At 53.0% G+C, this 24,108-nt stretch overlaps 2 long non-coding RNA genes across 2 annotated transcripts in view; one reads left to right on the plus strand and one right to left on the minus strand.

Annotated features, from left to right (window-relative positions):
- LOC132648231 (uncharacterized) overlaps positions 1-23,052 on the minus strand; it is a 38,975-nt gene extending 15,923 nt beyond the window's left edge. Inside the window, exons 1-2 of the long non-coding RNA XR_009586601.1 lie at positions 22,510-23,052; positions 22,050-22,099 (exon numbers count right to left, since the gene is read on the minus strand). This is a non-coding gene — a long non-coding RNA (uncharacterized LOC132648231). The remainder of the gene's footprint in view (positions 1-22,049; positions 22,100-22,509) is intronic.
- LOC132648230 (uncharacterized) lies at positions 12,610-18,876 on the plus strand. Its single transcript, XR_009586600.1, has 4 exons — positions 12,610-12,740; positions 15,202-15,336; positions 16,604-16,694; positions 18,692-18,876. It is a non-coding gene; the product is annotated as an uncharacterized LOC132648230 (long non-coding RNA).
- Positions 23,053-24,108: the final 1,056 nt, after the last annotated feature.

The raw sequence follows: 24,108 nt of genomic DNA on the forward strand, positions 1-24,108 counted from the left end.
TTGCTACCCGACGGTTACAGGCCTGTTGGCATCTCACTCCAGGGATGGAAAAACCTAGGCCTCCGTGAAGTGAGAGCTGGACTGAGCTGGTCACCTAACCGTGGAAACCATGCGCATGTTCCCAAGGGCCACCAGAAACTAATTTGTTCATCTCTGTCATGCCCAGCCCAGGCCCTGGCTCCTAATAAGATCTCAGTCAACATGGTTGGTTGCAGTGTTCACAGTTGTGTCAGTGGTTCCTTATGAACGAGGGCCTGCAGCCAGCTCAGAGGGTCCCAGGAAAATGCGGCCGAATGACTCCACTTGCCTGCATGCCCGCAGGCATGCTCAGACCCCGGAGTGCCATTCTAGGGTTGGCAGAGCTGGGACAAGCTGCCCTTTGGCCAGCAGCACAGGACTACCTGGAAAGCCCTGCTGACCAGATTAGCAGTTTGGCAGTTACTCCGCCCATTGTCGTGATGTGGTGTCTGGAAGAACCCAAGACAGAGCAGGCAGAGAAAATGGTCAGAAATGGTAAACCTTGGGCAAAAGAGGGTACCAGGACCTAGGCTTCAGCAAATGAGGAAACTGAGGCCCATGAGTTGGAAAGACTTACCTGAAGCCAGAGAACATAGCAGAGGCTTAGAGAAATGGCAGCATACTTCTGGGCCATTTTCTGGGCCTGAGCCCAGCTGTTCCCCCAGAGACAGCCTGGCATTATCCCCCGCCCGCACAGCCAGTAACCTGGAGTTCTGAACTCTTGGGACCATGCGGCACTGGAGAAAGGGACCGGCAGACAGCTTCCCCCAGGCCACGTGGCAACCAACAGCAGGCCGGTTGAGGAGTGCTGAGAAGTTGGGAGAAGGCCAGCCACTAATTGTGGAAAATAAATCAGGGCCGTCTAAACCAGGCAGCTGAAGAAGGGCCGGCTGCACGTAGACATGCTTCCTTTGCGCTCTTGCTCACCAAGCTAAATTGTTCATTGAAAGACATAAGTTATATAAGTTGCACGGACACCAAAGAAGGAGCTGGAAAGAGCTACTGAAAATAAGCCACTTGCTGAGTGGTTTGGGGGCTGCAAAGGGTCTCAGGAAAGCAGGGAGCAGAGGAGGGCAGCTGGCCCCAGGAAGACATCCAGACAGAACCATCCGTCCTCAGTCGGGATGAGCTATCTTCTCCCCAGAAGATGAGGGTCCCTCTTAAGACAGAGCCATGTGACCCCTACTAGTCTGAGGAAGCTTTCTTCTCTTCTCAGGTTAGGGATCCCTGAGGCAGGGGCATGAACTCTCCATTAATCAGCCCCACCCAGCCCTGCCTGAGCAACTTGGATTGATAAACAGACACGTGGAGCCACTTGCCTCTAGGGAAAAGCGCCAGGCCGTGGCTTGGGTTGGCGCAGGAAGGGTTAAGAGCAGGCTTGAGAAGCACAGTGCTAAAGGGGCACCTTTCTTATTAGCCTGCCCTCCCTTTCCTACCAGCTGCCAGGGGTTGGTTTGGCCTCTGATGGGTTCCAGCTGACAGCTGGGCCTCCTCCATTCTCACCCTCAGGCAGTGGTGTCCTGTCATGACCCCACCCGGGTCCCCCCACCGCCCAAGCTGAGGAGGACTGGCATTGGGCATCGGCTGGAGCAAGATACAGGGAGGAGCTGGCTGTGCCGCCTTAGGGAGAAAAGCAGGACAGGGGAAGGCAGACGGGAATAGAGAATCCAACAGGCAGCAACTGACCCTGGCCACTTGGCCCTGCTGCCTGGAGGCCCAGGGCAGGGTGACAAGACCACTCTGCCTGGACAGGAGTCCCATGGCACCCCCCCACAAGCCCTTCCTTGACAGTAAGTCATTCCTAGCAGCCTGTACAAGCCCGTAATAGCCTATCACCTGCAAAAGTAAACTGCAGATTGATCAGACCCAGAGCTGGACACAAGACCACCCAGCCTGGCCTTTGGAGGAGACTGGCTCTGGGTCCAGAAAATTCTCTGCTTTGGTTTCCCAAACACGGCCTCCTTTCCCCTGGCCCCTCCCTGCCTGGCTCCCTGAAAGTCTGGTGTTCTCTCTGGGCCATCTTTGTCTCGCTCGAGGTCTCCTCCCGGCATCCACAGGCTCCCAAAACTCACCCTTGGCAGTATGGCTGGCCCGTTACGTGCCTTCCTTGTTTCTTCTTTCAGTGTGTATGTTGTATACGTGTGTGGAGGAGCACTGCCTCGCGCATGCGTGTGTGGAGATGAGAGGCCGATGGTGCTGTCTTCCCCCATTGCTCATGCGTGTTGGTGAGACAGGGTCTCTCACTGTGCCTAGAGCTCACTGTTTGGGCCGGACCAGCTGGTTAGCAAGCCGCTAGTGATTCACTTGTCTCTTCAACCCCCAACCCCAGAGCTAGAGTTAAAAGCGTGTGCTTGCTGTACCTCACCTCTTCTTGGACAGGAAGCTAGTGAATGCCTCTGCTTCCTTCCTTTCAACACTCAGCCCAGTCAGGAGGTGGTTGTGACAGTTAACAAAGATAAAACCATCCAGACCCTAAGAAGCAACCTGTACTGGTCCTATGCCCTGCGAAGTTCCATCAGCCACGCCTGAACGGGGCCAGGAGAGTTCCCACCAGGTGCTGTGTCCCGGGGCCAACGTCTCTGAGAACCAAACGCAGCACACCACTGATAGGCTGGAGTCCAGAGACGCCGCAGGGGCCGCACAGCGACGAGTGGGAAAGGGTGGTAAAGAGGCTGCTTTCTACGCCTCTCCCACGGTTCCAAGAGCATCCTGTCCATGCCTGGCATCTTAGGGATGCTTAAGGAGCAGCAAAGAGTGTTCCCAAAATCCATGTCCCCCAACCATGGGCCTTCCTGGATGGTGGGCAGAGGAGAAACAAAAGCTGTAACCCACAAGGGGCACGAGTGCTGGATTTAATCTCTTAAATTGCGCTTTATTCAGAGAGCCACGGATAGCTCTAAAGGTGACTGATTAACATCCTAAAACTACTCTATGACCGGGTACGGTGGCACAAACGCTTGGAAGAGGCAGGAGGATCTCTGTGAGTTCAAAGTCTGATCTACATGAAGAATTCCAGGGCAGCTATTTTCCCATAGAGAGACCTTGTCTCAAAACAAACCAAAACCAAAACTACCTTACCTCCAATCTCCAGTCAGCACATATAGGGGATATATATAGGGGTGTGTGTGTGCGTGTTTGTGAGTGTATGTGTGTGTGATGGAATGGAAATGGAAACACATTGGTTTAACATTTAATCTTGCCCCTCTTGTCAGGTGCTCTACCTTGTCTTGCCTCATTCTGTGGTGACAAGCAGCTCAAACTTGGGCACGCAGGCTCCTCCCAGCCTTAATTCACAAGTAACTCAGGTTTTAACCAATCAGGTGTACTCACAGCTCACGAGGGGGAGTGGAGGGGGAAGGTTTAACCTGAAAGCAGAGTGGGAGTTATGAATATGTGTGCGAAAGGGGGCATGATGTGTGCGTGTGTGTGTGTGTGTGTGTGTGTGTCTGTGGTGGGCTGTGTCTTGATTTTATTGACATTTATTGGTTTACTGGGGTGGGGATAAGGACCAGCATCTGTCTGCTAGTTCGGGCCCCCAAGAAGGCAGTGAGAGCATGTCTCTTCAGTGGCACCAGAGTCTGGCCCTGCAGCCGGTAATCTCGTGGTCACCAACAGTGTAACTGGTGGCCCAGCTCCGTTGGGCGGCTTTGGAAGTTGTACCTCAGAAGCTCAGCCCTCCGTCTGCCTGAGCATCTCTGCACTATTTTCCATGCCACCTCCCCGCCACCGCTGCCATTGCCGCCAGTCCAGCTATGTGACATTCTGTTCTCAGCCACATGATGTTGCGAGACACATTTTAACCCTGGCGCTTTCTCCTGCTCGGGAGACATCGTGTCCCTCTCACCCTTATATCTCCCCCCAAAAAAAATAGGCCAGAGAAAACCCAGTGATAAAGAGCAGTTGGCTTAGAATTGTCTCTGCTTTCTGCAGCTCGGCCTCCCAGGTTCCTCACAGCACCACTTAGCTCACTCACGCCTCCCCTCAGATGAGTTCTCACCCAGGAGGCCCCTGGACCCTAGTTGTCTGAATCCACTCTAAAATGAAAATAAACCGTCATTTCGTCCATCAGCTCCAGTCAGCTCGTAGTGATAGCCTGAACCCACAAAGGAGAGTTGAGAGCCTCCTTCTAAACCTGTGGTCCTCAACCTTCCTGATGCTGCGACCCTTTAACACAGCTCCTCACATCGGGGTGACCCTCCACCACAGAATTATTGTCGTTGCTACTTCATAGCCGTAACTTCGCTATTTTTGTGAATCAATGTTAATATCAGAGACGCAGGCTATCGGATGGGCAACGCCTGTGAAAGAGTTGTTGGACACCCACTCCCAAGGGGTCCTGTCCCACTGGCCGCAAACCACTGTTGTAGACTGAGGAGAGACCTCTGCAATCGGCTAGCGGTGTCTGCCACGGGAACGGAAGTGTAGTTACTATCTAGGGCTAATATGAATGGAGGTGTTTCCTGCTCAAGGCAGGCTGGGACTCCCAAGACAGCCACCCACGACCACTGCCACTGTCTGACTCCACCCATCAGTTTCCTGCACCCACTGCATTCTAATGAGGCCAATCTCCCAGCTTCTCTGACTCGCTCCAATTGACAGCCCCCCAACCCAGCACCCCAGAATCCAGACTCACTCTCTCGATCCCTAGGGTCCTGACCTTGGGCATCTCCCTGAGGAAGAACTGGCTCCCACACGGACTTAGGTTCATGTGGTGGGGACTTTCTTCCCTCATTCCTTAAGCCCCTATCTTTTCCAGGAAGAACTCGCCTCTTGGGCCCTCTGAAAGCCCTCCCTCCTGTGACCACACAAGTCATTCACCAGTCAGTGCAAGGCAGTGGGGAAGAGTCTGCTAAGCCTCTGGATCAGTGTAAGAACCCGGGGAATGCTTGGGTGTGACCTCACCAACGCTGGTTTTCCCTTTTCCCATCCTCATCGCCTGCCCCTTCCTGTACTTGGACACCTTTGCTGATACTCACAGCAGGCTCCTAAATCTCCAGGAAGAATGGGGCATCCCGCATCCCTCTGAGTCAGGCCCCAAGCCCCAGTCTAGCCTGCTGCTGCAAATAGCTAATGAATGAGGCAGATAACTGTGTGTTCAAGGAGAACGCTGGTTCCTTGTGAGGGAAAGAAGCTATTCTCTGAGCACCACAGAGGTTAGGGTGGGTGGTAATTCATTTTCCAGAGGGGGAAAAAAAAACACCCTGAGCCCACCTCATGACACCCTACTCTGGGCTCTCCATCACCAGCCACACTGTTTCTGCTAAAAAGAAACAGATGCTGTGGTTAATTGGGGTGTCGTGGTGGGCTCCAGCCCTCATTAAGCCTGAGGGTTGACAGTGAGTGATTTACAGGGTCATAAATATCACTTGAGGCGGGCAGGTGCCCAGTGCCCACCACCCAGGATGGAGGGACGAGTAGCTTAGTACACAGGGCTTGAGCTGCTAGGCCTCAAGCTCCACAGCTCTCTCTGATCTTTGGGCATCAAGCCTGAGGCAGCCTGGGAATGCAGAGCCTGGGGCTATTTCTGGGGGATCCAGATGCTCACAGTTGGAGAAAGCAAACCTTAACCCTTAACCCCGAGGAAGAGAGAGGTGCAGGAAGAGAGAGGGTAAGGCAGAGGACCCCATGGGAGGACAACAGGAGCTGCTGAGGAAGGGGTTTACCTCCTCCCACCAGAACAGCAAAGCCAGGCCCAGCCAGCCAGACCCAGAACACCCACAGTGAGCCCCCAAGGGAAGGCACAGCATCTCTCTCCCCACGGGGGCCTCATGCCAGAGGCAATAATCCCCAAAATGCCTGAATGCAAGCCCAGCCCCACTAATTACTGGCTGGGTGACCCCAAGAAGAGGCCTTGGCTTCTCTGTGCCTCAGTTTCTCCCTCCACAGAGTGAGGCAACCGCTCCTCTTTCTTTTCTGCAACAGGATGTCCAATAGCCCCGACGGGTCTGAAACCTGCCATTGGTAACCTCGAATCACTGATCCTACTGCATTCACCGCCCAAGTATTACAAACTCGAAGCCCCATGGCTCGTTTATATAGTACTGGGGACGGAATCCAGAGCTTGGAGCATGCTAGGCCAACACTGTACCAAATGGCCCATATCCCCACCCACCAGCATTTCCCCTTGAGACCTAAATTGGCCAATGGCCTCAGCATGGTGTCTGCAACATAGTGGTATGCCCGGTTTAGGTTATTATTTTTTAAAGCCAGGGTCCCTGTGTCGGTGAAACGAGGAGATCTCCACTACTTCCTGCCTCTGGCACCTGCGGCTTCTTTGAAGCGTCCTGACACATCTTCCATGTCCAACCTCAGAATCGCCTTCCTCGCTTCATCAGGGTCCTCCAGCCATGGGAGGAGCATCCGCTTCAAGCAGCAGTGGGAGCGAATGGGCCAGCTGTGTCCCAAGGATGGCCGTTCTTATTGGCACCTTCTGTGTGCCAGGCCAGATACTGGTCAGTTTGTGTGTGTGTGGCTGGTTGGCTGGCTGGCTGGCTGGCTGGCTGGCTGGCTGGTTGATTGGTTGATTGGTTGGTTTGAGAAGGTCTCATTATATATCCCAGGCTGACCTGAAATTCAAGAGCCTTCTCACACTGCCTCCTCTCTACGGGAATTACAAGTTGCAGCAGCATACACAGGCTGATGCCAGTCTTTAGCTGTGATTGCCCAGTTTTGTCTTCAAGGAGAACAGGATGACCCACTGCACAAATGAGAAGCTGTGTCCGAAGTCACCCAGAGAGCAGGCGGAGAAGCCAGAACCAGAACTTGAAATTCTCTACCTCCAGAATTGAGATCTATCTCACGCAGTGGGATCCTTGGCAACTGATGTTAACATCCCTGAGGGATCCTTTTTAACATTCAGAGCCCAAGATCCTCCCCTCTGCTCTTTTCTCTGCATGATAACCTCGAGAATCTGAAAGATGGGCTAGCTCCGGTCCCCAGACTTCCCACACCCATCCCAGACAGTACCAGAAGGAAAGTGGAAATAAACTCTTCAGACTGTACTGGTACTGTACTTAACACTGTCTCTGTGTCCGCCTCTGTCCCTCTGTCTCTCCTGGAACCTGAGACCTCAACAGACAGAGTTAGGCAGAGGACAGAAGGAAAATATCTCTAGCATGTGGGGGGGAGGGGAGGTTACCGATTCATGGGAGTGACAGGGCCCGTGAGAGCCCCCTCTGTATCCACTGGTATTACAAATGCCATGACATCCTGAGTGGTGTCCAGAGCTCCCATAAACTGGGGGCACAAGACCAAGACATAAGGGGTACTAGGACTCGCCCCTCTACCCATAGCACAAGAGGGCCCTCTGTCCACTGTACTATCCTCCCCCGTGGATATGATGGGAGAGCTGCCCAGGCTCCCGGGCCTTCAGGACCATCAGCTGCTGGTCCTCCGCAAGGCGCGGAGAGGGATCAGCACACATCGCATCACGCTTGGCATGGCCCCCATTGGTGGGCAGCATGCCACCCTGTCACGGAGCCTTCTCCCTGAAGAACAGTCGGCATCAGGGGAGGGGCTGCTGCCAGGGAGAAGAGCGCCTGGCAAGACGGGCAGCCAGCCCCTGAGCAGCCCACCCTACTGAGACCCTGCCTGCTCTTGGTGTAGCCAGAGCTAGGCTGATGAACAGGAAGGAGAGGAGGACACGGGAGCTTGGAGATGGGTCCAGCCTCAGGAGGTAGGGATCTCAGTTTCCAGACAGAGACCCGTGGCAGAGGGAGAAGCGCTCTGCTCAGCAGACTCGGGTTGACCTGTAGCCCGGCTGCTGCTGCTCCCGGTGGTGCAGCCAGTGTTGGGGAAGAGCTGATGGGGAGGACGCGTTCAGCTCTAGACCAGCCCGGACCCTCCCCAGAGGGTCATATGCTGTGACGAAAGGTGGGACAGAAAACCCACCACTAACCTGCTTGCCAAACCCCAGAGCAGACAGAGCTTGCTCCCCCAAAATCTGCCCTTCCCTCCATATCTCCAGCCTCTTCACCACCCCATCAACATGAGCCCCCATCTAAGTTCAAACCCTTCCAGACTCTGCTCTACTCATCCCCGGAGCCTTCCTGGAGTACCCAGAAGCCCCCATGCCTCTACTCCAGCATCCTAAAATTAAACTAGGGGTGGACAGAAGGGTCCTGATTGTATTCCGAGTATTCCTGAATCCTTATGCCAGTCCTAGGGCAGGGCCTTGGCCATGCAAATACAGCATATGATCTACACATGTAGGGAACTCCGGAATGGACCAAAGGATGCCATCACAGCTGCCACTTAAATGTTTAACTTTTCCTGACTCTGTGTGTGCGTCTGTGTGTGTGTGTGGTGTATGTGTATACGAGTATGTATGTGTCTCTGTGCGTATGCGTGTGAGTATATATGTGTGTGTGAGTGTATATGTGTATGAGTGTGTGAGAGTGTATATGTGTATGACTGTGTGTGTACATGTGTGAGTGTATGTGTGTGTACGTATTTGTATGTATGTGTTTTTGCCTGTCTGTATGTCTGTGTAAGTGTGTGTATTTTGTGTATGTCTATATGTTTGAGTGTGTGTGAGCATGTCTGTGTGTATGTGAGTGTGTATGTGTGTGTGTCTGTGTGAGTGTGTCCAGCTAGGCGGGAGGTCAGCTTCAACATCAGGTCCAACTCCAGGTAAACCAAGTAAGTTCCTAGTGAGTCTCCCAGAACCCCATGGTGTTCTCCTTCCCAGCACATTACAGTGTGTAGTGTTTTTTATTTGTGCAATTACTTGATGTCTGTCTTCCCTGGGCACCTGGCACACTCCTGAATGAATAAAGGACTCTGGTGGCAGATCAGCATTCTGCCATGTCTCTGGTACAGAATCTGCAGGTGCTCTGTGCTCAGACCTGGCCGGATAGGACCGAGAAAGAAGCCAGTCTGGCCAGAACTGCAGATCAATCCCAGAGAAATTTCATCACAGTTAACCAGGAAGGTCTTCCTGGAGGAGGGGACGGCCTCCAGCCTCAAACAGTGCTTTCTGTTCATTGTCTACCTCTGGCTAGAACTCCCGAGGGCAGAGGTTACATCTGGGTCTCAGGACTGTCCCCAGCACACCCCGCCAGAGACTGCCAGCTGTGACTCACAACTCCTCCTGAGCTCTTCCTCTTTGGCCAGAAACCCGGGAGCAGAGCCCCACATCATTAACCACAGTAATGTAAGCTGCACCAACCACACTTGCGTGCAGAGTTCCTCCACACTTGGCCGGGGCAATGACCTTACATGGCGGGTCAGCAGCAAGCAAGGACAGTCCTGCCAGGAGGGAGGTGGAGGCATAGCCCAGCTGGGCTTCCTCAGACCCAGCACCTGGACTCTCTCTCAACTGGTCGCACTCTCCCCACTTTCCTACCAAGCAGCCTAGCAGGGACTTGAGGAGGAAGGACTGAGAGGGGAGAGGAGGAGAGGGGGAAGGGAGGGGAGGGGAGGGGGAGAGGGAGGGGGAGGGGGCACCACCATGGTGAGTTGGAGGGAGACAGCGGAAGTGAGCCAGGCTGCCTCATATCTGCCCTTCCTCACCACTAGGTCTGGACGTTCATCTGGGGAAAAGCGTCGTCTGAGGGTATGGCTACAGTGGCCGGCTTCTGGCGCCAGCAGAAATCCCCACACCTGTCAGTGCCCTGTTCAGACGTGTCGCTGACCGTGGCACTGAGGAAGTGCTGAGAAGACACCTGTGCCTAAGGCCACACCCCTGCCTGCCCTATGCTTCTAGACCCATCCCTCCTAGGGCTCAAGCCATTCCAGTTCCTCCTGTCCAACCCAGGGAGAGTCCAGCACATTCACCCCTACAATGGGCATCAATGAAAGAAGATGACAGGAACTCGGTTCCCAGACCAGCTGTGCGCCATGAGAAAAATTACCCAGCCTCTCTGGAGTTCAAGTGGCTCAGCTGTAAAAGGGCCAGTTTATTAGGCACCTGTCAGTCTGTCATGAGAGGAGGGCAGATGCACCTGTCTTTACATGGCTGCCATTCACAACTCTGGCAGTAAGCATTAAGTATCAGGAAAACCAGAGCCTTAGAAAAGGTTGTTAAAAGCAGAAAGAAGGGAAGGACTCATCTGGCTTCTGCCCATTACAAACTAAAGGATGCCAGGGCTTTGTGACAAAAACTGTTTCCTAGCATCCACTCTTTTCTAGTTTTCTAGCCAGATGCCCGTAGAATCAAAACGATCCAGCTTCCCTTGCAGCTAGGTTTGGCTGGATGACTGAATTCTGATCAATAGGCTATAAGAAATATATGCAACTTCTAGGAAGTTCCTATAAAGGGAAGGGACATGTCCTACTTCAGGATTTCTTTGTCCTTCATGCTGGCTGGAGCTCCAGAAGCCATCTGGGAAATGTGATGACCTTAGAAATGGAAAGTCAGCAGAGCAAGAAGAGAGAAGGCTGGGACCCTTACCATATTACCCCAGGAATGCTTTCCTCCAGAGTTCAAGCACATGGGTGAAAATGTACATCTTTTTAAAATATATACATCTTATATGAACCAAACATTAAATGGTACAGTCTCTGCCCCTGGGGGACCACCAGATAGCGCTGGCCTGTAGATCTGGGACCCTCACCCTGAAGCAGCAGAACCTTTCACACCTGGCTGCTGTGAAGACTCCAGTAAGCGACTCCTTTTCTGCTGGTGCTGCCTCATGACACCAGCAGGGGTCGAGGAGAAGAGAGTGGTCTGAGAACCGCATGAAGAGGAAACTAGGACTCCCTACCTGGAACAGCATCCCTAGCCCCAAAGGACAACACCTTAAATCTACATCAAAGTCCTCAGGGTGCGGGGGAGGGGCAGGGAGTGGGAAGACCTGCTGGGATGGCAGAAGCCAAAGGGAAACTGCAGAACCTCTGCTTAGGAACTCTGAAAGGGCAGTGACAGTGCTTATATGCCCCATTTGCTCACAGGAGCTGGCAGAGGCCAGGCAGGACAGCAGAGGCACCGTGGAGGGCAAACACAAGCCCAGGAAGGAAAGGAGCCGAGCTCCTGTTGCCTGAGGAAGAGAAGGCTCGGGCAACACGTTGAAGCCACGTTGGGCAGGTCAGTGAGAGAGACAGAATCACTCCTCCACAAATTCCTCACATTAAATTCACATTAAATCACAGTGAGCAAGGCCAATGGGACAGTGGGGAGGTCACAGCTCTGGTAGAAAGGAGAAATGGTCTTTCACTAATGTCAACGTCATCAGGATTATGGTTCTGCAGAAGAATTCTGACTGCTCAGGAAAGGGGTACCTGGTGTCAAGAAAGATGTGGACAAGCCAGGAGGTGAAGGTGCAGCGTCAACGGTCTGGGCCTGAGGGCACTTTGGCACAGATTTGAAACCAGCAGGCTTCTGGCTGTGAGGTCACACCTGTGGGTTGTCTTGATGTGGAGTTTAGAAGCCACTTTGGACATATCACCTAACTTCCTTTTGCCTTTCTCCTGTTAAAAACACATTGTGCATGCACACACACACACACACACACACACACACACACACACACAGGGGCGGGCAGAACTGAGCTCAATGGGCATGTAGGAAGACTTACCTACTCATGCCAACTTTGAGCCTGGCATCCAGGACAAACTCTACAAATATTCTCTAATGGGTCTGCAATTTTTTTTCCTGCCTGGGCAGAGTTTTGAAGGAGAGTGCCTCCAGCTTCAAGGGTAGAATCCCGGTCGTTCTACAGCCCTGTGTGTTTCTGATTACGATTCTGTGATCTGAGGACTGGAGATGTCCTGGCTGACCAACTCTGACCCAGGGAACCCTGGCTCACACCTAGACACAACACCGTTTATGCCCTCAGCCTTGTAAAGGGGGCAGTGGCTTGTCTGGCATGTGCCCCCAGCCGTGTGGGCAGCCTCAGGGAGACAGATGGCCCTGCTAGCATCTCTGTGCCCTCACCTGGAAGCAGGCAGCGGCGTGAGCCTCTCCGGCTGACTTCTGCCTCACACCTCCAGTCCCCTGACAATGTCACATGTTGTGGGAGTTGGCAGGGCTACAGGGACCATGGATGCCAACACAAACACCATTCCTGTGGAGGGAGAAGAGCCTGTGGGGGTTATTTTTAACCTGTTGATCAGAAGCACAGCCCTTGGCCCTGGGAGGTCTGGGGCTGGGGGCCTCTGAAGAAAGTAAGCTAGCCGTCAGGCACAACTCAAGGACTTCCAAGGGCATAGGGCAGCAGAGACCCCCAAGACAACCTAACAATGGTAGGGGAGAAGAGAGGAAGGCAGGGCTTGCTAACGTGTCTAATCTTGCCCACTGCTTTCAACTGGGGCAGAGACTGGATAGGATGAACATTCACCTAGAGAGAGCTCTCTCCAGTTCCTATATACCTAGGGAAACTGAGGCCTGGGAGAGGCTCTCTCACTTCTGTCTACCTACACGCATGGAATCTGACATTTCAGCAAACAAACGCCCAAAGCAACCTCTTAGGGTCAGTCCTTGCCCCAGAACCTAGTGAAGCCACCCTTGCTTTGCCTTGCCCTCTCCCCGTTTGTCCTATGTCCATAAGCTAGACCTCCAATATCCTCAAGATGTGGTCCTGTGCCTAACAGAGCAAGGAATTTCCTAGGTGCCCAAGCAGCGCCCCCTAGAGGCCAATGGCAGAGCAACGGCCAGCTCCAACATGGCTGGAGGCCCAGCGACGTGCGGGCCAGGACGTGCCTGCGTGGGGGAGAACAAGACCCGGTTTCTGCCAAGGGCCTGGTGCTGACTGATGCTGAGCCTGTGATCGCCAGAGGGGGTGGTGAGTAGACAATGGACCCCATGACCCAGCCTCCTGGCCTTGGCCCCTTGAGCTGGGCAGAGAGCCGCCTCCACTGGCCCCTCACGTAGTCCACGTCCTGCTGCTGAGTGGCCCTTATCATCCAGTACGTGTCAGGGACCCATATCCAGGCTGTGGGGAGGTAACCAGGGGCCCAGGAGGAGTTGGACCAATGGGAAATACAGATTCCTGTCCTCCCCAAGGTCCTGGTCCCCCTTGCTGGTTTCCTTCCTATTCCCAGGAAGCCTTAGCCCATTTGGCCAGGTCCCAACTCCTGCTCACTCTTCTCCCTTTAGACCGAGGAGGTTGAATGGGGGAGAAGACAAGGAGGCCCACGTTCCCCCCGTGAATACTCCAGGCCACCAGTTCACAAATGTCCTTCATTCTTCATAACAAGGCTATATCTCAAGTCCCTTTTATTACACGGAGAAACCAAAGCACAGAGAGAGTGAAAAATCTCAAACACATCGCTCCTAATAAGAGCTCCTACTTCGTGGTTGCAGTGGCTTGCAGGTCTGGAAGAACTGGCTAGAAACGAGATACTAGGTGCTCTGGAGAAGTATAGAGCCTCTCTGACCTGGTGTCAGAGGATGTATGTCAGTGAGGATGTATGCTGTGCGTGTGTGTGTGTGTGTGTGTGTGTGTGTGTGTGTGTGTGTGTGTGTGTGTGTGTATACATGCTTCTTGAAAAGCAGGTCCCCTTTCCTAGCAGAGCCCACCACATCCTCCTACTGATTGACTAGATTGCCCTCTGCCTGGCCCACAGAAGTCCATTCTCTGGCCTCCACCCCTAACTCCAAACCCACAAAATAGACTCAGCTTCAAGGCACTGGTGTACCCTCTCCCCAAACCCTCTCTGGGCAGCCCCTGAGGCACACTCAGCTCATGCTCTACCCTGTCGCCTTCCAGAAGCCTTGAGTTCTCTTGCTGGCTTCTGTCCAGGGAAAGGAAGCCCCTGAAGAGGGGCCAGACAGGATAGGAATAGGGAGTCTGCCCACAGGGGACAAGGCAGTGCAGACCTGCAGCCTAGGCTGGGCTGCTCCCGGGAGCCGTGTGACTTCCCTTGTCCAGGGGAAATCACTTTCCCCCCTCTACATTCCAGGCTTGTGAGGAGACGCACCACATCTGTGACACACCTCCCCGGAGACTGAACTCGGCCTACAGATTAGAGCCACAGTGTGTGGGGGTGGGCAGGAGGACATGGGAGCCAGACATGGACGTCAGAGAAGGAAGGAGCCCTGGGGATTCCCCAGCATGCTGTGGGTCTGGCTGAGAGGGCACACGAGGCAAGGAAGAGAGGCTGAGGGGCAGAGTCACAAGTCTTGCCAAGTCCGCTGCCTTCCCTGCAGCTGCCCTACCCACTGGAGCGGACAAGTAGGCCAAGCAAAGATCCAGTGGCAGGGTCTATCCCCAAGATTCTAGTGGAAATGGTCCGAGAGATGGGGTGAAACAGGTCCTCTCAGTCGGTCCCGGGATGGTGGGTAGGGACCGATGGCCCTCTGGGAGTCCAATCCGACCCAGGAGACATTCCTTTCTAAACAAGGAGAGAAAAGAGGTCTGTCTTCAGGGAACGTCCACCCTGCCAGGAAGCGGTGTCTAACTCAGCCTTGTTGAAAAATCACAGTGCTCCTGTACTCAGGAAGCGCCCAGCTCCTGAGTCTGTGTCTGAGGCGGTGCTTGGGCATTGGTGCCCTGGCACCTTCCTGGATTCTATTAGATCCTCTGGCCTCCTGCTAAGACAGGCCTGCGCTCAGTGAGCTCCTGTCGGATGAGAGAAAACAGTTCCAGCTTCAGGCAGCCACAAAAGTAATGCAGGACTCTTAGTTCCTACAATCAGACTCAGCCTCTGTCTCCAACAATCTGGGGATATTTGTACCCATGAGTACCCAGACACAGGCACACACATGTGCAAGGTGTGGACCTTATTCTAGCCTCTCAGAGCCTGTTCTACACCCTATCTGTGTCGCAGGAGGGAAGAAAAATCTTTAAAGGGTGGACAAAAGATCCATGGTTGGATCCTGGGAAGGGGGTCTTTCCTATGAATGTTTCTGGGAGTCTGGGAGATAGAAAAGGGGTGGGGAGAGGCAAGAAGGCCACTCCAGCTTGTCCAGGGGTGGTTGGGCTCACTGCCCCCAAACAGCTGGACTGCATCTAGCCTCCAGACATCCTCATCCTGATCCATGATTCACCCCCAGCCTCACATGGCCACTGAGAGGTAGAACATGAGTGTTCAGTTGGTCCATATAAGCCCTCGTACACAGCTCCAAGACACATGGGCAAGGGCACCAGGATCATGAGTTATCGGGAGCCACGCTCTTCCTCCACCGGGCCCACCTGTCACTTCTGCTACAGCCACGGACGGGTGGTCCGGTTCATCCTGAGTCACCGTGACTCAGTGTCTCTGCCTGGAAGCTAATACCTCAGCTTCAGTCTCTCTCTGCAGGTTCAGTGAGCCAGCGTGGAGTCAGAGGGCACAAGACGGAACTGTCCAAGCCCCTACCAATTCCTTTTGAGGGATGGAAACCTCCAGAAAAGAAGAAGAAATGGTTGGGCAGGGAAAATGCCCAGGAAAGAGGAAGTAAGGGTGCATGGCATTTCTTTGTCTCCTTGGAGACAGGGGTATGACTGTGTGTCTCCCTCAGAGTGGGGCTCCCTGAAGATAGAGCTCTGACTTTGTCTCCTTCAGGCTGGAGCTCTCTAAAGATGGGCATGTATCTCCCTTAAGCAGGAACTTCTTTGGGATGGGGCCACGTCTTCCCGCTCCCACTGTGAAGTCCGTTAAGATAGACTCTATATCTCTCCATCAGTCCCAGTCAGAATTGGATCTCCTTTTGCATCTGAAACCCATCAGTCCTCTCTCATCTACAACATCATTTCTGGTTGTCAGGCATGCTGTGGAAGGAGGACCTTCTTTCCACATGCCTCCCTCCTGAGGAAGGACAGTCCCCCCACCCCGTCAGTGAGTACCCACCTCTATCTAGTTCCTCACCCCTCTTCGTGGTCCCTCTCACAACACAACCGCAGACACTCATGCTAAATCGCCATGGCAGACAAGACAGAGAAGATCCACAGGGTATGTACCCAGAAGGTCCAACTGAGAGAACAGCCATTATCTCTGGCCCTGTGCCCTCAGCTGGAGGGAGGGGTCTTTAGGGCAGAGCCATTTGAGCAGGAGGACAGTGAGCCAAGCCTGAACACCTTTGTCTGAGACCTGGAAAAGTCAGGAGAGGCAGGACTTAATGTCCGTGAGTCCGAATCCGCATGGGAAGCGGCTCTGTCAATACTTCCTCCTTGTCCTCAGCTCCAGCTCCTCGGGCACGAGGAGGGAGACCCCAGCAGTGAGCCGCTGAGAGAGAATGATCTACCTCAGAGTAAAACAGGCTTGAGCAAGCCTGGGAATCCATCTCCACCCCGGCCTTCTCCCCCAGTTTCTCTCTGGCTTCTCAACTCCTAGTCCCCTTTCAAGGAGTGGATGCTTTTCCAGGATGTTCTTGAGACAGGGTTTCTCTGTGTCACCCTGGCTGTCCTGGAACTCACTCTGTAGACCAGCTAGTCTCAAACTCACAGAGATCCACCTGCCTCTGCATCCCAAGTGCTGGAATGAAAGGCGTGGCACCTCCACCACCTGGCAGGAAGGCCTTTGTTTTGCATGCACATAGATCTGTGTAAGAGAGTCAAGTCCCCCGAAACTAGAGTTACAGACAGTTGTGAGCTGCCAGGTAGGTGCTGGGAACTGAACCCATGTTCTCTGAAAGAGCAGCCAGTGCTCTTAACTGCTGACCCATCTCTCCAGTCCCAAAAGGACTTATTTTTAATGGCTGGCTTGTGGGTTTTGCTCAAACCAGGGCTCAACCACTGATCTTCACTGCTAACACTAGAAGAAAAGGCTTCCTGGTCCTCCGTGTCTCACTGACAGCCCCAGCTCCTGGACAGCAGGTATGTCTCCAGCTACCACTGAGAACTGGCAGTCCTTCAATACTCTGAGCCAGCCCCACTTTTCAGACAGGGAGAGTAAGACCCATGGCTTCTGCAGAATCTGGACAAAATCTTGCCCTGCAGTGACCCAGCCAGGCGTGTGGTTGACACCCACACTGCCTGAGTCAGGGTGGCCCTTCTCCTGGCCAGACTGTGAGCTCCCTGAAATCAAGGGTCAGGGCTGGTCTCCAGCCTTCCCAGAAGAGCTTGCTAGGGAGTGGATTGAATGGAAGCCAGAAAAGCACAGGGCTTGGGGTGGGGTTCTGCAGGCCTTGAACCTGAGTAGCATAGCTCTAAAACTGTACCTCTGGGCTCCGTCTTGACCCCCCTCCACACACACACACAATCACTTCTGGCAGCTCCAGACTCCCAGTGCCTGGTCAGGAGGGATCCAGGGTGGGTCAGACAGATGTGCTACATCCGGGCCGAGTCAGAAAGTTCCCAGCCTCAATCAGGAGCCTCCTCCTCCAGGTAGTAGAGAACCCGGCAGGGTTGACCCCCCACCCGTGGGCCTCAGACTCTTGGCTGCTCTCTCTGGCCAGGTTCTCCTCACACCCAGGCCCCTCCTCTCTCACCCCCACCCTACAATCATTCCTTTTTCAATACAGCCCTCACTCCAGCCAGATGTCCTAGCCCAGGCTCATCCCCAAGAAACGCACGCCTTTCCCTACAAATCTCACCTCTGCCCCTCTGCCTACACGCAGGAGCTGTCTGGGCCATTCTCTCTGGCCTCTCCTTAAAGCTCTGGCCCCCTCAGGAGGGCTGGGAGGGTCTCTGCCGAAGCTGCAGGAATCGCAATAAGCCAGCCTTCCAGGAACTCTGCATGCCTATCTTCCGGGAAATCCCCGAAACTGCTCCATCTGGGCCTGCTGTAACCTTGTACCATCCCTCAAGACAGCAACCACTTAGGTGTGCTTTCCGTTTCCCATCATGTGGGTGAGCCTCTCTTATCAGATTCCAAGACTTGACAAGCAGAAAAAAAGTGAAAGAGTCATCAAGTCCAATCATCAAGTTCACACTCTGGGATCTAGAGGGAGGTTCACACAGAACCTGAGGCTCCAGTCGCTGCTAGCCCTAGTTCACATGCCTTTGGGTTGGGGAGGCTTTTTCTTCCCCCTTAACTTTTAATGGTGTTTAAAACATACAGAACACGAAGTTTCCCACTTTTAACCATTTTTGAGTGCACGGCTCGGTGACAAAAAGCACATCCCCTCTTGCACAACCTTAGCCACCATCTCTCTCCAGACTCTTGTCTTGCCAAACCGAAACTCTTCCCATTAAATCTACCTTTGAGGCTTGCAGCAGCCGCCAGGCACTTTCTGCGTCTGTGCATTTGACAACTCCGGGTACCTCCTTCAGTCAGAATTGTAAAAATCATCCTTTTGTGGATGGCCAATTTCACTTCTCTTAACGTCCTCGAGGTTCATCTGGGTTTTAGCACGTGTCAAAATTTAGCCTGTCTCTTTTTTAAGGCTGAATAAGACTCCATTGGTAACCAGCGATAAGTAGCCCTCACGCCTGTAAAAAAAAAAAAAAAAGCCATCTCCTGGCACTCCCTGGCAAGAAACCCCAGCTCAACCCAGTGGGCCACACACAGAGCAGACACGGGGCTGCAGAGAAGGTGCAGGGCTAAGAGCTCACTCAGCAAAGGACCTAGATTCAGTTTCTATCAATCACTGAGTGGCTTGGAAATCCAGCTCCAGGGACTCCAATGTCCACTTCTCCTGGTGTCTGGAGGCACCAGCACATGTGTGTGCAAATACATACAAAGTCAGGCACGCACGCTGATAAGTAAACACATCTTTTAAAAAAAAGAAAAGAGGGGAGGGCATTAAAGTAAGAGGAAGACTCAATGAGAAGGGTTCCAGAGAGAGAGAGATGAACGTGAGAAGAAGGAGGTAGAAATGACTAAAATTCATTATCTAAATAAAATTTTAAAACTGTCAATTTTTTTTAAGACAAAAGAAAGCCTGGCAGTGGTGGTGAACACCTTTAATTCCAGCACTTGGGAGACAGATGCAGGAGGATCCCTGTGAATTGGAAGCCAGCCTGGTCTACAGACTGAGTTCCAGAACAGCCGGGACTACACAGAGAAACCCTGCCTGGGGACGCTGGGGCAGGGGAGGAAATGTTAGGGCCCCAAATAAAGATGCTGAATCAGAATCCGGGAGCAGTCTGTGTTTTAATAAATTTTCCAAGTAATTCTGACTCACTGCACTAAATAAATGATAAATCATACAGATTCATGGGTTAGAAGAGCTAAGCATTACAAACATGTTAATTCTTTCAAATGTCCACTGGTAGGTAGGTAGATGAATGAATAACAAAATGTAATACATTCAAAAGCATTCCATTGCCAGGATCCACCCATTTCCTTGCTCCATCTGAGTCGCTTTTTCTTATAATCCAAGGCCTTGGCAAGTCTAGCGAGCACTCTAACACTGAGCTACTTGTCCAGCCCCGGGGAGTTTTTTTTTTTATTATTATTAAGTGTTGTTTTAGAAGATAAAAGTAATATATTCCCAGAATAAAAAGGCTTGGTAGGAAAAAGCACTTGCCATCAAAGCTGACCACCTGAGTTTCATCCCTGGGAACCGCATGGTGGAAGCAGAGAACCCCTCCAACAGGCTGTCCTTGATATGCTGTGGCTCACGTGCCCCACTCCCAGCACGAGCACACACACACACACACACACACACACACACACACCTCTATACATATCCGCCAAATGAAATAAAATAAAAATGTTTTAACTGTATTATTATTGTTGTTATTATGTCAGTTACATATATGGGTATTTTGTCTGCTTGTATGTCTGTATCACGTACATGGCTGCTGCCTGTGGAGGCCAGAAGAGGACATCAGATTTCCCTGGAAATATGGCAGATTGTGAGCTGTCATATGGGTGCTGGGAATCAAACCCAGGTCCTTTGGAAGAGTAGCCACTGCCCTTGACTTGAGAGCCATCTCTCCAGGCCCATTAAAAAAAAAAAAGAAAGAAAGAAAGAAGAAAAACAGAAGTCTTAAGAGAAAATGGGCTACCCCAGGTGTTGGCACACGCATTTAATCCCAGCACTCAGAAGGCATAGGCATGCAAAGCTCTGTGTGTTCCAGGTCAGCCAGAGCCAGTGAGACTCAAAGCACAAACAAGCGAGCGAGCAAAGCTCCGCCTGTCTCTCCTCACCTCCTTGCTCTGCTCGTCGAAAGCCATTTCTAGGGAATCTTAGACATTTGAAGGCAAAATAGCTGAGAGGTTTAGATCTATGTTTTGATCCATGTTTCCCACCAGTCCTTCTCGAACATACCTCACACACAAAGCATATTATACCACGAGATGTTAGGTCCCAGCCCCAGGGTGCCCCAACTTTGTATTAAATAGATTCTCCTGTCCTCCCCCCGAAGGAGCACTGCCTGCCTTGTGTCTTTCATAACATACCTCACACACAAAGCATATTATACCACGAGATGTTAGGTCCCAGCCCCAGGGTGCCCCAACTTTGTATTAAATAGATTCTCCTGTCCTCCCCCCGAAGGAGCACTGCCTGCCTTGTGTCTTTCATGACCGCAGTTTCTCTGTGTAGCCTTAGCTGTCTTGGACTCACTTTGTAGACCAGGCTGGCCTCTAACTCACAGAGATCTGCCTGCCTCTGCCTCCCCAGTGCTAGGATTATAGGAGTGAGCCACCACTGCCCGGCCTTGTTAACCATTTGTAACTCCTCTTTCACAGCTCAGCCCAGTTTTCTGTTCCTTCTCTTTGTTGGCTTAGAAGAACTCACTTGGATACACTGAAAACGTTTTTGTTTTTCTACTTGGTTACTCTTTAGATTTTAGGCCCTTGGGCTGCGGGTGCAGCTCAGCACACAGAGTGTTTGCCTAGGAGGCGAGCGGCTCTGGGTTCAGTCCTAGAACTTCATAAGCAGGGTGTGGTGATGCACACACCTCTAGCGCCCAGTGTTCAAGAGAACCAAAGGCTCAAGGTCACATTCCACACTGACTTTCAAGTTCGTCCAGGCTAGACACCCTATCTCAAGACAGGCTGGGTGGCTAGCTGAGTTGTTTTTTTGTTTGTTTGTTTGTTTTTGTTTTTCTTGTGTGTGTATGTGTGTTTAACTCCCTCCCTTTGTGACGCTCCTGTTTTTTGTCACATGTCCAAAGAATCCTTTTCTTGGCTAATATTTTCTTCTAGTAATTCTCTGATTTTCTTTCTGCTTTTATATCTTTGCTCCATCTGGGGTTTATTTCAGAAGTGGGGAACCCGCTCTAGTGTTTTTTCATAAACAGCTAGCCAGTTAGCTGAGTTGATTAAATCATTCATCCTTTCTCCTCTGATCCAAAATGTCATTCTATCGTATATTAAATTTGAAGCTGTATGTGGGTGTATGCCTGGACTGGCTCCGTCCCTTTGATCTGTCTGCCTGTTCTCGTGTTGGTTTCCAGCTCTTTCATTATTTAAGCTTTAGACAACATCCTCATTCACTAGCCGCTTGTAACCCACTCCTTCAGTCCCAAGTTCTCTTTGCATGTTTATTTCTCCAGATGAGCTTTAATATAATTTGTCAAATTCAAAAGATCTTGTTTTTCGCGTCTTCGAACAGATGTGATTTTTCTGGTTTCTCAGCCCACAGACAAATTGAAACAAGCTGAGAAGGACGGGGTGGACTAGGGGACTCTGCTTGAGGCCCCCAAAGTGAAGGCTGCAGAGCTGGCAGCTAACAGGGTGACAGGGTTGATGAAGCAAGCAGCTGCTTGTTTTTCAAAGTAGACAGAAGAACAGTGGAAATAAAAACCAGCACCTGCGAGGCTGAGGCGGGAAGATCACCAGCTGGAAGCCAGCCTGGGCTACACAGATAGCTGGAAGCCAGCCTGGGCTACACAGACAGCTGGAGGCCAGCCTAGGCTACACAGACAGCTGGAAGCCAGCCTGGGCTACATAGACAGCTGGAGGCCAGCCTGGGCTACACAGACAGCTGGAGGCCGGCCTGGGACCTTGTCTCCAAACAATAGAAACAACCCCCACCCCCAAGGAAAAAAAGGATGAAGACATGAAATGGGTCTTTGGTGTGTAGCTTTGACTTTCACTGTTAGCACCAGGAAACATGACCACAGCCAGGAGTCACAAAGACTCACATGTCCCGAAGCCTCTGATTAGGAAAGTCGGGAAGTGTGTAGTAATAGCCACTTAGCTTTGCTACCCAAAAATCTCTTTTTAAGGTTTCAGATATTAATGTCTGGAAAACTAGTATGGAATGGTTCATTCTTGGAGGATGACATAAACGCAACAAATAACCAGTCTCTATAGCTCCTCTGAAAACCCACCTCCAAATTCCAAGGTGTTGCCAGCACTGACATTTTGAATTCACTTCTGTCTGTGGAAAAAAAAAAAAAAGAGTTGAGGGAAAATGTTCCCAGCCCTTGAGCCAATCAAAATAGTGAAGAAAAAAAAGTCAGAGGGAGATTCACCTATCACTGATGGTCCCTGAAACAGAGGCTCCAAGAGGTCAAACAACTTACCCAGAGTCAAGTATAAGATAAAGAGCCCCTTCACCGCCTCACCCCCACTTGCCATGATCCCCGTCCTTCTCGCCCCTACTACCACCTTCAAGAGGGCCAAAGGCAGCCAGTATTATTCAAACATCCCTCTGCACGCCCCGCCCCAACGTGCCTAGCCAAGTGCCCACCGTGAGGCAAGCCCCCAACAAAAGTGGCATTAGAAGGAGGGGGGAAGCCAGATGCCAACCGGGGCGGGTAGGGAAGGGACAATCTCTAGATCGTTTACCTGTCAGCCTCTGAGATCAAGGATCAAGGAAGGGGGGAGGGTGCCCCTGGGGCTCGGAGTACTCCGTGTTCATCCTAACACACCCTTGCCAGCAGTGTGGGCAGAGCCCAGCCGGATCCTGGACACCTAAGGGAGCAGGAGCTGTGCAGGTGACATACAGAGTGAAGTGATTGTGGAAGGCGCTCCCTTGGGAGGTCCTATTCAAGGAAAGCGAGGTCAAAGCCTTCCCCAGGCCCTTACAGGGGCCTTCACGGGGCCTGTCTTAGGAGCAGGTAACCAAAAGTGGGAGGTGAGGGCCTCCAAGACCAGCGCTCCTGGAGGAACGCTGGTAATTATGGCCAGGGATGGTCGGTTTCAGTCTTTTTTTCGGCTCTCAGCCCGGAACCCGGTGTACTATAGGGCAGTGACCCCCACGGACGAGGAGGGCGAGCCAATAGACACATCCCAGCACCCCACCCCCAAGAAAAGCCTACTACGCGCCAGGAACAGTGCTGTTGGGGTGGGAGATTTAAGGGGCCCGAGTGGAGGTGGCGCTGGCTGGGAAAAAAAAAAAAAAGAGTACGCGTGCGGAGAGACCCTGGGAGAGGAGCATCACCAGCCCCGGAGCCACGCACGGACAAACCGCGCGCTCCAGAGCCTGGCGCGCGCGCGCGCGCTCCGGGGCGCGGCGCCGCGCACGCGCGCACTCCTCCACTCCCCCGCCCGCGCGGCCCCGGGCTCCCGCGCGCGCGCACTCGCGGCCTCCCTTGTGCGGCTCCTCCATTCGCTACGTGCAGAATGGGCCGTCGGCAGCAGCTGCAGCGCGGGGTGGGAGGGGGAGGAGGGGAGGGGGAGGCGGTGCTCGGCCTTGGGGGAGGGGCCGCGCCGCGCCGGCGGGGAAGGGGCTGGGAAGAGGGGCCAGGCCCCCCTTGAGCCGGGAGACCAGGGGGACAGTCCGGGTGGGCTTCACGCTCGGCCCGGGTCCCCCTCCCCCTCCAACTCCTTTCTGCCCTGCCATTTCGGCCATCCTCCTGCTCCGTTCCCGGGTTTCCTGGAAGGGAGCGGATCCAGAGGTTGGTCCTTTTATTTCCCCACCCTCCGTTTGTTCCCCCTCCCAGAACCCAGACCCCCCAGACTCAGGAAAGAACGGCCCCTGCTGTCCTCTCTGGATTTCTGTCCCAACCACATGGTCAAGCTTTTGTGTGAGTCGACCCAGCTGGAACCTCTTCCCCACTCGGCCTACCATGAGGCAGTTTCTGGAAGGTGCTGTGGCCACGCTCCCTGCTACCCACCTGGAGGCAGGACGGACCCCAGGACACAGGTCCCGGCATTTCAGCGTGGGAAAGGCCGGTGTCGCCCTCCCCCTAAAAGCAGAGCCGCCGGAACGTCTAGTGGGGCCTGCCCGTTGCCCTCGAGTGCCCGGCCGGCTGAGTGGGCAAGAATTCGGCGGTGTTATAACTAAGTGCCATTGTAGCAGGTGTTTCTAAAGGGGGAGAGACCACCAGGGGCTGAATCCTACAACCCAAGGGCTGTCCTGCCAGGATTCCAGATGTGGCCCAGATGTCCACAGCAGTCCCTCCCACAGGGTGGGACACCGGCTATTCTATGCAGCCACTCCCA

The sequence above is a fragment of the Meriones unguiculatus genome, chromosome 16 (assembly GCF_030254825.1).
Source record: "Meriones unguiculatus strain TT.TT164.6M chromosome 16, Bangor_MerUng_6.1, whole genome shotgun sequence".
Taxonomy (NCBI): Eukaryota; Metazoa; Chordata; class Mammalia; order Rodentia; family Muridae; genus Meriones; species Meriones unguiculatus.